This window comes from Calliphora vicina, chromosome 2 (genome assembly GCF_958450345.1).
Source record: "Calliphora vicina chromosome 2, idCalVici1.1, whole genome shotgun sequence".
Classification (NCBI taxonomy): Eukaryota; Metazoa; Arthropoda; class Insecta; order Diptera; family Calliphoridae; genus Calliphora; species Calliphora vicina.
In genome coordinates, this window is record NC_088781.1 from 102443658 (window position 1) to 102460247 (window position 16590).

The 16590-nt window shown below is 31.5% G+C and overlaps 1 protein-coding gene across 3 annotated transcripts in view; it reads right to left on the bottom strand.

Moving 5' to 3' along the window:
• Positions 1–16590, bottom strand: part of LOC135950275 (glycoprotein-N-acetylgalactosamine 3-beta-galactosyltransferase 1-like) — a 69416-nt gene that overhangs the window by 52544 nt on the left and 282 nt on the right. Inside the window, exon 1 of one of the 3 annotated variants that reach the window (XM_065499819.1) lies at positions 16137–16340. The exons of 1 other annotated variant lie outside the window; for it this stretch is intronic. The gene's annotated coding sequence lies outside the window, so the exon portion shown is untranslated. Of the gene's footprint in view, positions 1–16136; positions 16341–16590 lie in introns of those variants that run through there. One more of the 3 variants, XM_065499816.1, reaches the window with a different exon arrangement.

Consider the following 16590-nt stretch of genomic DNA (forward strand, 5'->3'; position numbering starts at 1 on the left):
GCCTTTACTGGATTGAAAGCTTTCATTGATAAACTTTTAGTACCATCTACAAGTGCAAATGATACAAAAAGTCATCTCCGTTACCCGAAAAATGTAGGATGATATGATGGTCTTCAAAACTTCCAATGAAATCATTTTATTCATTACTTAAGCTGAGATTTCTATCAATCACATTCTTTAGTAATTATCATAATATTAATAGGCAAGTCGATTTCTTTAGACCCCTTTTACGCTCACATTATACGTTCAATTTGGGAAAGAAATATACCATTTTAAAGGGATTTATTCACAGAAGTGCAGAATATATATTATATTGAAATCGGTTCAGTTTTTTAGGAGTTATAAGCGTTTAAAGATGTTACTAACCCATATGCAAAAATGTGTACATGTGAACCTTAAGCTAAAAAGTAAACAAAGCAATGCGTGTTGTTGTAAATAAATAAGAGAAACAATTAAATAGCATTGATTTCGCTCTGTTTTAAGTGAGAGTTGTTATAGAAAACAATGAAGAAGAAGATTTTAATAATTTAAAGTCGCTTGAAAGAAATATTTTGAATGTTTTTTTTTATTTTCTCAATATGTAATTGTGAGTAAATAGTTATCACTGCATGAAGTTTAACCAAAAATGAGATGGATCGGAACAGGTGGCGAGTCACCTCCCATACAAAGTAAATAGTTATTTTTAAATATTTTGTGAACTATAATTTCAAGATTTTTCAAACTTTGTCTATATGGCTCTTTTATCGTTTTGCATAGTTTCGCTGAAAATTTTCTGGATTGGAATAGTGGGCGTGGCCCACCCTATACAAAGTAAATTTCAAATATCTGGAGAACTATTACAATTATAAAAGTGTTCAAGCTTTTTACGAATTAATTTGTTATTACTGTGCGGAGTTAGCTGAAAATAGGCGAAATTAGATTAGAGGACGTAGCACCTCTCATGCAAAGTAAATATTAATTTCGAATGTCTGGGGAACCAAAATGGGAGGGTCCCATACAAAGTTATAATTACATGATTCTTCAAACTTTGTCCGCATAGCTCTATTACCATTTTACAGAGATTGGCTGAAAGTGGTCGGGATTGCATAAGTGGTGGCACCGCACCTCTCATACAAAGTAAATAATTAATTTCGAATATCTGGAGAACTATAATTCTAAAAGTATTTAAAATGTATATCAATCAATTTATTACCATATTAAAAACGAATTTATTCTTGATCCTTTTACAAAGTTATGTTTAGCTAAACATGATCGGCTTAGTTGGAATGACGCCTCCCATATAAAGTAAAGTTAAAGTGAAGCTTAATATGAGTTATTTTTTTTAAATAAAATACATAAAAAATGGGTGGGATCAGAACAGTGAAGTAGTGTCTCCCATACCAAATTAGTTAATGTTTGAATATCAAGTAAACAGTAATTGAGAGATTCTCATACCATTGTACATAGTTTAATTTTACTAGGATAGGGGTAGCGAAGTGCACCGGGATATACTAGTTAATATTAAGATATCACTCAATGAAAATGAGAATAAAGACGTTCAAGTTCGAGGAATTCCAACACATAAATCTGTATAAAAGAACAACCTCCTTTACGTAGGATTTTGTAATTTATTAAAAATAAGTATTTTTGTACCCAGGACAAAGATTGTAGGGACTTTGGCTAGAATGTCCATCAAAAATAAATATCTTCCTGAAAGACACTGCAGTGTAATCGACTTATTAAAATTATACTTCATATCTAACATGATTAATATGTTTCTACCTTCCAATGGGAAGGTACTCCAGGTAATATCTATGCGACGATTTTGGAAACACTGAATGATATATTATTATTATCCACCACCATTCCAGCCAAAGTCCTCTACCTTCTTCTCTTCAAAACAACCGGAGAAATAATGAGGTAAAAAAATCGAATTTTTTAAAGTTTTTTGCGATTTTGATCTTGAAGATGAAGTTTTTTTGACTTTATATGTTCACAATTTTTGTTCTTTGTGACAAGGGCTACAAAAAATTCCAAACTGTATGCAAGATATGAGCCTGAAAATGATCACTTTTTTGCAAAAATGAAACCGAGCCCCCAAATCTTTGGGGGCCCATAAAAAAAATTTGGAGAACCGGTTATTTATTTTGTGTTTCATCATGCACTATTGTCCGTATATGGTTATATTTCCATGACTTAAAAAATTACACACAGTGTTATTGTTTAAAAATAAAAGATATTCTCAGAATAGAGAATGGAATGGAGCCGATGATCGTGAGAATCTCTTTATTTTTAGCCATAAAATATATTTTTAATGAAATGCAAAGTGCACGTAATATCGGTATCAAAATGGATAAAAATTCGTTTGAATTGCAAATATGTGGCATTTGCAATTCCACACATATGCAAAGTAATTTCGTTTGCTTTTATTCTGAAGAAGCTCTTCTTATACCCTCTGATGGTTAGAGAATTGGTTTACCAAAACATGTTTTGAAATATGTCCTCATAATTGTTCGTTTTGAACATCATTTTAGGATTTACAACTAAAGGTTTAAGACAGAAATATATGACAAGGATCGGCGTCTAAGGGTAGATTGCTTCTGCACGACGTTTCGACGCCGGAACGCATAGAAAAGGCCAATAAGAAAATACCGCAATGCACCTCATTGAGTCCAATTGAGAGAAAGTAGATATTATATATCGATTGGTTTTAGTAATCTATATAGAATTCATGGATTACGATCGTCTGGTTTTTCCTCAAAACCATCATCACAGTTAGAAATGTGAAGTACAATAATGAGCATTGTAAATATGTAGCAAGAAGTTTTTTGCTCAGACCTTTTCATATATTTAACTTTATATCAAATAGTTGGAGTAAGACTAAATAAGGATTTTTCCTAGTAATTTATCATACCAAGCAAACAATAACTGTTAATATATTCGAGTCTTCCTAACATAGCTCTAATGGAGCAGATTTATCAAAAATTAATTATTGGATCAAAGGTTTTAGGGAGGGCGATATAGTACTATCAAGTATGCAACACATTTGAGAGCTTGGAAAAGTACTGTTGACTTTCTACATAAGTTACGTTTATTGTAATGCATTAGCTACAATTAAAAAACTTATGGCATCTGTAAACAAATCTGAATCATATTAAACTCGGCTTTGATTTCTCGCAGTATTTAACCTTTTAATCTAAGCACGAAAATCTTTCTTTGTAAAAATATCTTGTTTTCAATCTTCGCTTTAATCTATTGTAACGATCTTAACCTAACTAGACGTTATAAAGTAAAGAGACAAAATGTTCGCTCTCTGTTGCGTTATTAATTTACTTTATGTTGCTAGAACTGAAAAAAAAAACAATGAAAAAGTGAAAATAAACGTATTTTCTATAGAAAAACAATAAAAAAACACTTTCAAATTAAAAATAATTAAAAATGTGTAAATAAAAGAACATTTTGAAAGTATTTCATGTATACTTTTAGGAGTGTCAATTAAATGTTTCTTTCATAAGCTTTGTGTTTTAAAAAAACTCAAAAGTTGCGCCTTAATGCATGTGAAGTTATTGTAGCATAACGTTTTCACCAAAGCTGAATATGCTAAATCAAAATGTTACGAATTGGACAATACGATTATTTTCACATTCGTACAATTTCTGTGGAAAACCTGTATCTGCGATCTTAATTCTCATTGCTATTTAACTTGAACATTTATTAAGTTCTCAAACATCGAACTGTCTACATTTAAAAAATTTAAAAAGAGCAATAAACTCCGTTGTCCTTGAAACTCATACAGTCAGTAACTTTGGTAAATTCCAAATACATACTGAAATTTGTCTTTTATGTTTTAACACTTCAATATTATCAATATTTAAATTGACACAAATGTTACTTTAATACCATAGACAAAAATAAAACAATAAAAAAAACTGCAAATGTTACACACAACCTGACATAGAAAGTGTGAACAAAATTAAAACAAACTCAAGTACATATTTGCTAAACTCATTTGTTATTTTATTTTTTTTTCTTGTTAATGCAGTCTATTTTCTTTGCTGTTGACTCTTTTGATTTCAAACGATCGATAACAACGATATCTAACGGTATTCATAAAAATACAACTCAAACTCATCACTTATAAAGTGCTCAAGTTTGCTTTATTATTTTCTAAAAAAAAACTAAAACACATCAATCACGGGTTTGTTATCAGACATTTAATGAAATTAAGTCAGTCAGTTTCCAATAACAAAGATGATAAAGTTGCAGAAGTTAATTAAAGAGCATTACATAATTTTATTTGCTGTTTTTTTATGAAGTTTTATTACAATTACGTTTTGAATAAACAAGTAGTAGATTTTTGATACCTATCGAACATTTTGGGTACTGTAATCGAAAGTTTTGGTAGTAAATTTCGGTTGTGGAAACAAAATTGTTCGATTGGCAAACGATTTGGTAGTCATAATGAAACTGTTACCTTTTTAAACTTCTAGAGACATATCGCTCATTTGCTGCAAAATCTGGCTTAAACTGAGTAATACAAAATATGCGCCGTTCTTTAGTCTTTCATATAGTTTTATCAGTTTTAAAAAAAGTCAATTATTTTTAGTATGAGGGTGTTTTTTCGTTGTAAACGTCAAAATTTTAAATTCATGTTTTCCCTTATATTTGAGAAGTAAAAATTTGGATTAAACACAGATTAGAAAGATATTAATATCTACTATTTAAATCAGGTATTATTTCTGAAATCGCATGATTTGTTGAAAATTTATTTAAGAAATAGTAAAATGTCATAAAACATTCAAAGCTGTTTTTCTCGAAACTACTTTTTTTGAATTACACATGGGCCACAGTTTCTTTATGAGAACCAAAATTGTTGACAATCGCATTAAGTTTTTGCATCCAAATTTTAATTAAGTTTAACAATTATCAATATTTTAGCAATTTTGGAAAAAGTAGTAAATATACTACTATTTCATAAAAACAGATTTTCTAAACAAAATTGCATAAAAACTATTACGTTTAGTAATTTTTGAAAAAGTAGTAAAAATACTACTATTTATCTAAAAAAGATTTTTGGCATTTTGGTGTAATTTTTAACAAAAATTACTTAAAAATATAAATTTTAGCAATTTTGGAAAAAGTAGTAAATATACTACTATTTTACAAAAACAGATTATTAGCATTTTAGAGACATTTCTAAACAAAATTGCATGAAACTATGAAATTTTGCAATTTTTTAAAAGGTAGTATAAATACTACTATTTAACTAAAAAAGATTTGGTGTAATTTTTGACAAAAATTACATAAAAATATAAATTTTAGCAATTTTGGAAAAAGTAGTAAATATACTACTATTTTATAAAAACAGATTTTTAGCATTTTTGTGTCATTTCTAAAACAAAATTTCATGAAAACTATGAAATTTTACAATTTTTTAAAAAGTAGTAGATATACTACTATTTAACTAAAACAGATTTTTGCCATTTTGGGATATTTTTTAACTAAAATTACATAAAAATATAAATTTTACCAATTTTGGAAAAAGTATTAAAAATACTACTATTTTACAAAAACAGATTTTTAGTATTTTTGAACCATTTCTATGGTATGGAAACTATGACATTTTACAATTTTTGTAAAAGTAGTAGAAACACTAATATCTGACTAAAACTATGAAATTTTACAATTTTTTAAAAAGTAGTAGAAATACTACTATTTAACTAAAACAGATTTTTGGCTTTTTGGCGTAATTTTTAACAAAAATTACATAAAAATATAAATTTCAGCAATTTTTGAGACATTTCTAAACAAAATTTCATGAAAACTATGAAATTTTGCAATTTTTGAAAAAGTAGTTTAAATAAAACTGATTTTTAGCATTTTGGCGTAATTTTTAACGAAAATTGCATAAAAATATAAATTCTATCAATTTTAAAAAAAGTAGTAAATATACTACTATTTTACAAAAACTGATTTTTAGTATTTTTGAGCAATTTCTAAACAAAATGGCATGAAAAGTATATAATTTTAAAATTTTTGAAAAAGTAGTAAAAACACTACTATTTAACTAAAACTGATTTTTGGCGTAATTTTTTTACAAAAATTACATAAAAATATAAATTTTAGCAATTTTGAAAAAAGTAGTAATAAAAATTACATAAAAATATAAATTTCATCAATTTTGGAAAAAGTAGTAAAAATACTACTATTTTACAAAAACAGATTTTGAGTATTTTTAAGTCATTTATAACAAAATTGCATGAATGCTACAAAATTTTACAGTTTTGGAAAAAGTATTCAAATACTACTATTGTAGTTAAAATTTTTTTAGCATTTTGGAGTAATTTCTAACAAAAATAGAATTGAAAATTTATTAAATTTAACAGATTTTTAATAACCTACTAAAAATAATACTTTTTTACTTATTAAATATTCAATATAGATTTGTTTAACAGATCCTTAAAAGAAACGAAGTCTAAACACATTAATAAACTAATTACAAGTTTAAATATTTGTCTGTTTCGAAAACTATATCTAACCTAAAGTGTACAACACCAGTGCAGTAATAACTAAATTCTAATTGTCTAAACATCATGAATGATAAAACAAATTACAAAAAAAAAATTAAATAACTCACGAGATAATAAAAAAGGTATTTCAAAAAAACATTAAATAAACTGAATGAGTTTATGAAGGTGTTTAGACGTTGCGTTGTTTGGCAACATCTGTGTCAACAAAAAAATATTTAATCAAACTTAAAAACAAAGACTCATTCAAACGCAAATATGTATTTACTTTCGTGTTAATATTTTTTTTATTATTTTTAATTATTGAAAATAAATGAAAAACATATCTATTCTGAAATTATTTGCACACAGTACTTTTTAAAAAAAGAAAATAAAAACAATTATTGGCTGCCTATAGATTCTACACAACCCGCACATTTTATGGTTTCGTATGACAGCGTAAACAAATTTATTAAACGTTTTTCCTCTGGGTTGGTAGCTAAAATTCCGACTGCACACAATTTAATGCAAAAACAGAAAAAGAACAATTAAAAAATGTAAAGTTGCTGACGCCGACATTAGTTATTAAATGCAATGCACTTTACTCACTATACGTAGTCGACACTTGTAGGACAGTGTAATACAGTTATAACAAACAATGTACTACAGTATAAACATTAACTTCAAATACTTTCCCTTTCTAGTGTTTTGAGAGATCAAATAACTGTGAGGTTCTATGGTCTACCGAGAGATGAAACTGATCCTAGCAGAAAACTTTTTAATAAAGAATTTCCTGAAGCGCCATTTTGAAAGTTCGACTTTAAAGATTTAAGACAATAACATCTTTGAATTCTGGACGATTTACGATAATCATTGTTAACTGAACCTTTCAATTTCAATGCAAATTGGAGAATATAAAATCGTCCACTTCCTTCACAATCGAGCATCAATAAGTATTTCATACGAGTCTTCCCATACGAAGCAGACACCGATAGAAAATCTCATGTCAAAGGAGACCACAAAGGTAACACTCAGATGGCCAGAACAATACACCGTTTTCCAAACTGAAATTTTTAGTGTTGATTGGGACTATAAATCTTCTATACAATGCAGTTGGTTCACCAACATTACATGTTTGACCACGAGATTAATGTGATCTTCATATGAACCTTATACATGCCGCATGCGAGGAAACTTCAATATCTCAATCATGACCTGTCTGAGGACGGGATATCTACATTGAGCTATATCTTTAAATGGAAACATAAATTTGCACAGACCTTTAAACTACTAATACACCATGGTTCACTGTGGTGTTAGACGTGATGGAAACCTCATGCAATCTGCTGGCGAACTTGGTGAAAGTGATGATGCGACCCAGCAAAAAATAGAGCTTACCTTTTCCTATCTTTCTGGCAACATATGGATTCCGCGCCAAAAGAAGTATTCATCTTTTGAGGCCAAGAACGAATCAAGCCAATATCGGATACTCTGTTCCAAAGTAAAGCGTATCCCAGAGTAGTCGGATAGGGCACGGTCTAGACTATAAAGCAGGTGAAGCAAAACTTCCCAACCACTTCATTCTAAATACTTTTTAACAGGTATTGCAACATGTGGCCGAACGTTGTCATGATAGAATATTACAGTTATTATCTCTGTGTTTTTCGGCAAATGTTCGCTTCAAATGAATCAGTTGTGTTCGGTACAGGTTCTGTGAAGATCTAGCCAGATTTCAGCAGCTCATAATAGATAAGACCTTTTTGGTCCCACCAAATACAGAGCATTACCTTAGCGCCATGGATATTTGGCTATGGCCGGGTTTCACATATGATCGTAATAGCGTTCAGGCATCATTTCGGACATGCAAAATTATCTTATAAGATCTCTCGGCTTCTATTCCTGCTGAAGTTCAGAAATTACAGCTTGAGTAGCTGCTCACGATTTTGCAAGCTCTTGTTGAGTTTGACAACAATCTTCATGGAGTAATGCTTGAACAAACATTCTTAGTCTACAAACACATTTTTGATGGCCTGGGCGATCTTTATCTTCCATGTCAAAATCATCACTTCTGAACCGAACAAGCCATCTCCCACACGTTGAAACCGATGAAAAACAGCACTTTTTCAAATTCAAGAAGTAAAAAAACTTCCCACGTTCAAAAGATACGCCAAATCTTCATACATCTATTTCAGATAAGATGTATCGCCGATTATGAATTCATGGTAAATTTTTGACAGATTATTTATTTGAAAAAAACATAAAAAATTTTAAATAAAGTGACTCTGTAAAAAATACAATCGATAAATTTTCGATCATCGCAAAAATCTTTATAATTTTTCTGGATTCAGCTTGCTCCAGTCATTCTGGATCCTCAACGACATTCGATTACCCATTTAGCGTTGCAGTCCCCATGCAGTATTTACTCATTCCATTACCAGTGTAGTATCCAGTATTTCCTGAGTGATTTCCATGCTACGGCTCCCGTGGCCGATAGATATTTTGTAAATTTGTAGTCATTTATCAATCTTCTAATGTGTGGCTCTCTCATTTTATTATAGAACATCGTGTAAATACGATGCAACTCGTATCGGGAAAAAGGGTAACTAATAGTGTTTGCTTTGAGTAATTTCAAACTTTTAATATTATTGGAATTTATATCGAACAAGATCGTCAAGCTAAGGTAATAATCATACGATCGATTTTACTATTCACTTCAAAGCATCTTCCATTCAACACCAATTCCAAAACAATTTTTATATCTAATTGATATTGTTTATGACTTATTTTAAACAGATGTGTTTTCACTGATTACTTTTCGACTTAGGACCTTAAAAATACATTATTAACGCGATCTGTTGTTAGCCGCAATCTGAATCTGTATAAAAATTAAAACCTGATATACATACAACATAAAATACTGAAAATGTTGTTTGTTTTCGATAAAAAGAAGATTGAACATAATTTCGATAATATTTTTATGTTACCCTGTCTCTTAACAATAATTCTATTTTACCCTTCACCTTTATCTGTCTAAAGTACGTTTTACGACTTCAAAATTCTTATCACATTTGCACTTTTATTGCAATAAATATTATCAATTTTGAGCAAATGACATCAGTAATATCGGTTACACTCTTATTGACAAATTAATACTTTAAACAAAGAAGCAGTTTTAAAAAATGCGCAATTTTTGACAAATATTGAACTAATCATTTAGCAAAGAATGTTATTTTAGCTAAGATACTCTGTGGAAAATACCATTCTTGGCAACAGTTTTATTTCCTACTACATATTAATTTTATGAGAAGAATACTCAATATATATACATATGTATGTAGAGAAATACACATAGAGCAGAATCTCCAAAAACTGTTTTTTGACAACATAGTTTGACCTCTATATATTTTTAGTTCAAACTTACCCAACAATACCTTAAGTAGGACAATTCCTTGCAAGCTGACAAGGTGATTGAAAACAAACATCGATAAAATCACCCATTCCAAGAAATTCTTGACTACTTCCTCAAATAGTTATACTCGTAGAACGCATGTTTAGTAGTTATTATCTTTTATAGTATGACGTTGCAAACAATAAGTATTATTAGAAATTGTCAAGTGCATAAGTAGTTCTACAGTGGTATTACAGAACGACAACCCCTTCCTTGGAACCAGTTCAGTAAGCAATGTTTTATGTTTAAAATTGTGAGTCTCGGGACTACTTAAGCCGATTAAACACAAAATTAAATGCAATCGTTTCGGAAATAACAACTTATTTTATGACGTATGTTGTTAATTTGTTTACGAGGTTGGCGACCATGAATTATTTATTTCAGCTTGGCTTATGAATAATAAGCTAAAAAAGAAGACTATATATCATTACCACCAGCTAATTGTTTCTTTAAACAAAGTTCATTCAGCCAGCCAATTGAATGCAGTGTGAAGTTGATATTGTTAGGTGTTGAATTCCAATGATTTCTCATACATTTTTGAACTGAACTAATTTTTATTATCAGTTATGAGTATGTTAGGGTGGCTCGTGTCCGGCTCTTAACTGAAAGTGCAACACTGCTTCTGTCAACAGGTAACTAACAGTTGACTCCTGTCAAAATTAACATTAGCTACGACATTTAGTTTCTTTTTGACAGCCATTGATAGCAGACTACCGCTTGAAAATGTCGATTTCGTCTGCTCATTAAGCATTATTTAAGCATGATAAATACTATGGGAACTCTGCGCCATCAATTTAAATGGTAAAAAAGTAGTTCACTGAATTTCGTTGTGGCCGTACAAGCACGGGAAATGCCGAACGTTCGGGGCGCCCATTTGAGGTCTTTACAACCGAAACAATAAAAAAAATCACGATATGGTGTTGGCCGATCGGTGATTGAAAGTGCAAGGGGTTGTCGAAGCCATAGGCATCTCACATGGCTCAGTGGTTTCAATTTTAAAAGATTACTTGGGTATGATAAAGCTTTCCGCAAAATGGCTGCCGCATTTGCTCACAATCGGGTGCACAAAGGGATACACACATAATGCATTTAAAGGTAATTTGCGTAGCTTAAAATATTTCCATAGTGTGCAGAAATGTTGTTATGCAACGTACAAATTTGTAACAGGACTTGAAGGCTAAAATGTCTGCATAGAATTGTTGCTGCTGTGTAAACATTTGAAGAGTCGATATCTGTTGGCGTTCCAATATTTGTTTAATGGATTTTCAGAGTTTATTCTAAAATTTTATTGAACATAAAATCTGTGCCTCGTTTCTATAACTTGAGATGACCATACTAGTCTAGAATTTATAAGTCACCAGTTCCTTTGCGAGTTTGAAATCCGCAACGTCCGTGAACGACCTGCAACGTCAAACTTCATACATAGGTTTGTATTAGTTTCTACTTAGATGACAACAACATTAGCCATTCATATTCTTTCAATTATAGACCAAGCATTTTGGAGATTGCGGGAATGAGTTCTTAGATGAAGGATACTCTTAATCAGGATCTTGTGACAATCTGTGAATGGAGTCGTGCAAATTGAGTAGATTTCAATTTCGCAGGACTCAATGTTGTATGTTGAAATACAAACGCTCAATGGATCATGTCGATTCAAATATTGTGGAATACAGTGTGATGTCAGCTTGACTAAAAGCATTTTGAAGTGTCGAAAGAAGCATTCACTGCCCTGGATTATTGAAACGGAGTAAAAATTACTTCACTCTATATAATCTGCTAATTACACCACTATTTCCGATCAAAAATTAAATACAACACTCATGTAGCCGGTGATTCATAGCAAGGTTACCGTTAGCACTAAGTTGCCACTACATCTAAATTACATTTTCAGCTCAACTATCGTTACAAAGGACAAAAATCTATAATTTGTATTATAACTAAAAGTTTTTTAATGTTTATTTCTTACTTAAATAACAATAAAAGAAAATTATAATTATTATTCATTCGGTTGGAAAATAGCCAGGAAATAATCCATATTTAGTTCAATATTATTTCTGTCCTCTAGCATACATTTTGCTTCAATATCTAAGTCCTTCATTTGTAGAATTTCGTAAAAAAAATCTGTAATCCTTATTCCATTTTTCCTGGGCTTCCTCTAATAGATCTTCAAGTGGTACTAAATGATACTTAATGACAACTTCCCCATGATAAAGGATTTTGCGAATTGTTGCAGACATATTTCTCAATTGATATTTGGTTGTATATATTCGTGCAGTTTCCTTCGCATAATCACCAAATTTTCTAGCATAAATTTGTTCATTGAACTCAAGTACATCGATAATTGTTTTAAATCTTGAAATACGATTTATATCAACACCTTGTATTTCGGATGCTCTTTCGAGATCTGAAAAAAGCCTTCATGCTATGTTTCCATCATTCGTATTGCCTGATCCTTGTTTTGATTAATCTATAATCAACCCATATTTAAGAAATTCATCTTCAACATGATTCTTTTTTAAACTTCTTAACTCCTTAATGGTGTCGTTGTTTCTTATTGATCCTGTAGGTCAAAAATTCTAATCATAACTGATTTTTGGTATGTGTTCCGGGACTTGGTCAATTAAGTGGCTTGATGTGGTTTGACATATAATGCAGCTGGATGAAGCCTCAGTGAAATCCTGGCATACTTTTTAATTTAATTGGTTTGCTGTATTTAGTAGAAAATGGTGTTTGATTTTTCCAAAATACCAATCAGCCCAAAAAATCTGCGGTAGTTTTTATTCATGATTGGACTGAATATGTTGATCTAATTTTTTGGTTACTTCAACTGTGATCTAATAACATCAAAATCGAGATGATAATCCATACATTTACTAATGAATTTATTTCCAATTTTAATGCTTTAAAGAAATATAAATGTTGTTTTTTATTTATCAACTTATTACTTTATTGTCAACTTATACCCCAATTCTGTTCGACAATTGTTTCGTCTTGTCTGAAGAAGAAAAGTAGTCGAAGTTACGATTCAGTAAGACAATATATTTTTTTCGTCTGGGTTACGTGGATTGTGTCTATGATTTACGTTATTATCATGTTAATACTGCCAAGATATATTTTTTTTGTAAATTTATAAATTTTTCTTCTACTTTTTTCATTAAATTTATATATTTTAATCGTTTGGCAATAATGTTTTTTATGAAATTTGACAAATAAAAAAATTATTTATTAATTAAAAATGTTTCAATAAATTGTTTATATGATCTCTGAAACTTATTTTATCATCCAGTTGGACACCCAAGATTGCGTTTAAACACTATGTATTGTATTGCCCTGCAGTATGTGTGCTGAAAATCCTTGGCTGAATATCATCATTGATGTTGAAAGTATGGCTTCGCCACCGCCAACTATAGGCTTGCAGCCATCTATGTATGTATAACATCTACTAAGGCTATCATTTGTAACTACCTCTATGAGATCCGCTATCGGTTGTAATATACTCTGGCACTTTTCGGAAGCTCCATATTCAATATACCATCATACATGACGTTATATAGAAATGGTCCCATATAGTAGTATTCTTTTATTCAGGTAGTCAGCTATTATATTGTATATTGTACCATTTGATATCTTGGCCATCTCGACTACTTCGTTAGTAGCATCAACCGTACTTCTTCCCTTGCGACAATAAGCCCCCAAGTTCGTCAATACGACTATTTAGCCTGTGAAGTAATAAGCATTCAAAAAGTTTTCCTAGCGTATTTAATATATGTATGTACATAGAGGTCTATATGAGCTAGGTTCAGGGGAGAACAGTTGATAGCTACATAGATAGATAATGTAAGATAGATAGGATTGTAAGGAGGACGTAGGAATGATACTGAAATTAAGCTACCCTCCCTGATGAAATGTGGAAGTAGTCCCGGGTGGAGTTGGTTGAGTTATCGTAGCACCACTAGTTGATATCACGCTATCACTACGTCCAACAACAAAATTAGATTGATAGATATGTAGATAGATAGATAATCTAATAGTTCCAACGCATTAGTTTTATCCGTTGTTAAAACAAAACCTACAGAAGAAAACATTTACAAAATACTCAAGACGACTACAAAATTGTTTTCGTCTGTTTTGAAGTTTAGAAACGTCCACAATATTTTACTGAATCAAATATTTTACGTTAGGTTAGGTTATAAAGGCAGCTAGTTATCAACCAGCTCACTTGGGTCCATGAAATTGGTCCCTTTGTGTTACCCTAAAGATCATGCTCAGGACCTCAAGAGATCCTTCACATGTCAGAACTGGGTTCAATGCCGAACCAACCTGACGCACGAATGAACGAATCCATCCTCCTGACATCCAGAGTAGATAGATCCGCTAGGCCGTGCAAAAATGGACTACCTATTGTCGCAGTCCGCACCCCTGCTAAGGCAGGGCAAAGACAGAGATGTTCAATCGTCTCATTTTCGTCTTCATCATGGCAACTTCTACAGAAGTCATTATATGGAGTATTCATTCTCCTAGCATGCTCACCTATCAAGCAATGCCCCGTGAGCACTGACATCAGAACTCGTAGCCTAGCCCGAGGTAGCCCCGTGAGGGACATTGACCTATGATGGTCATAAACGGGCCAGGTGAGTCTCGATATCGTGCAGTTTGTCAAGTTAGACCATCTGACTTACAGCAAGACAGCGGTGAACCGACCAAGTTATCGATCTCGTCAATTTGTAGACGTGAGCCTCTTTTGGCCAGTTCATCCGCAATAGTATTGCCAGGTACACCAGAGTGACCAGGCACCCAGAATAACTCCAGGTTAGAATGTCTCGCCATCTCATTAAGAGATACCCGGCATTCATGTACCAATCTGGATGTCGAGTAGACGCCAGATATTGATTTGATAGCAGGCTTACTGTCGGTACAGATTCGGATATTCACACTAGTACTTCATCCAGTGTACCGCCCTTTTGATCGCTGAAATCTCAGCTTGAATTACACTACATTGATCATGTAGCCTGAAACACACCCTCTTCTGAAGATGGGGAATATAAAAGGCTCCACCCACCCCATCCGCAGACTTAGAGCCATCTGTGTATATGACAAACGTGTCCATGGAAGAAGGAGACCCGCCCGTCAATGACACAGAGAAGCGTCTGTCAATAAAGGGTAAGGGAGTGCAGTAGTCAATATTAACAGGGAGATAAGATATACTGCCCAAAATAGACGCATGGCCAGTACAACTAGACCTCCATGCTCCAACAGTACTTAACCTAACCGCCGAATTCATGGCCAATTGTCTTGCCATACGTTATTAATTGCCATAATCACAGACAACAACCATTATTGATTTATAGAATTCAAAAATAATAACTCAAATATGAAAAGAAGAAAAGAAGAAAATTCGTCCTAATTCGTCTAACAGAATTGGGGCATTAATCATCTCAAATGTAATGTGAACGGCTTTGATTAATTCTTTTCATACAAAAAAAATAATTGAATGATATTTGAGTCAATTTAAATGAATTTGGTAAAAATTAATTGCAATTCATTTCCAAGTCAAATGAATTTGTTAAATTGATTGCAACTCATTTTTGATTTCATTTGAATTGCAATTCATTGTTCTGATTCATTTGAATGAATTCAATTCAAACGAATTGGAAATGAATTGCAGTTCACTTTAACAAATTCATTTGAATTGGAAACGAATTGCAATTCATAGTGCATCCAAATTTTAATTGAGCACCGTTGCAATGTGGGTCATGTTTCACTGCTCTATCGTCATGGAACATAATACCAGTTTTTCCTGTCACTTTCAGTGTCCTATTTCCTCTCCTCTACAATCCGAAGTAGTTATGATTTCACTTATTCTAGAACTAGAGATTTTATTCGAAGTTCTTAAACTAATAACCCAACTGTTAGTTATCGATCATTCAAATTGAAATAGAACATTTTATTTTTAGAATTTTCTTTTATTACATTGTCACTCACTAAAGAAACAAGTAAAACGAATATAAAATTTTAATTTATTCCAATAAATAAGGGAAGAAAATTGCGTTTCAAAACTAAAGAATGGGTTTTAAAACAAATAACAGCTGCCAAAAAAACAGGGTGGAGGAAGTAATGGATTTAAAGCAAAAAGACAAGAATACATATTTTTCAAGATATTTATTTCAAATTAAACAGCTATAAAACGAATATTAGAAATTTACCTGGCCAGCAAGTCAATTTTGCTTTAGCCGAGTTCCACTGTACATATGTGTAGACTGACGTCTGTTAGGTTTTGACTTTTTGCACAAAATGATTATAACAGCAGCGACAGACAGCAGCCGCTAACAAAGCAGCAAAAACAATAATAATAATAACAACAAAACTCACGTTTGTGAACAGAACACAATTTTATTCAAACTCAAACACACATTCATTCATCTACAAAACTCTCACATGCATTCGTAATTCAAATCCAATTGGATTAGTGCAGGAGGAGGAAACGTAGAATGAAGAAGCGAAGAGCAGAGCAGAAAAACACAACACAAACTGACCGATAGGCAGAAGAAAGAACATTTAATATAGAAAAATTGGCATACAAATTAAATTTATGTAGAATTTTGATTGTAAATTTCTACAAGAATTATAATTTTGTTTTAATTTTGCTGGTTTTATTTT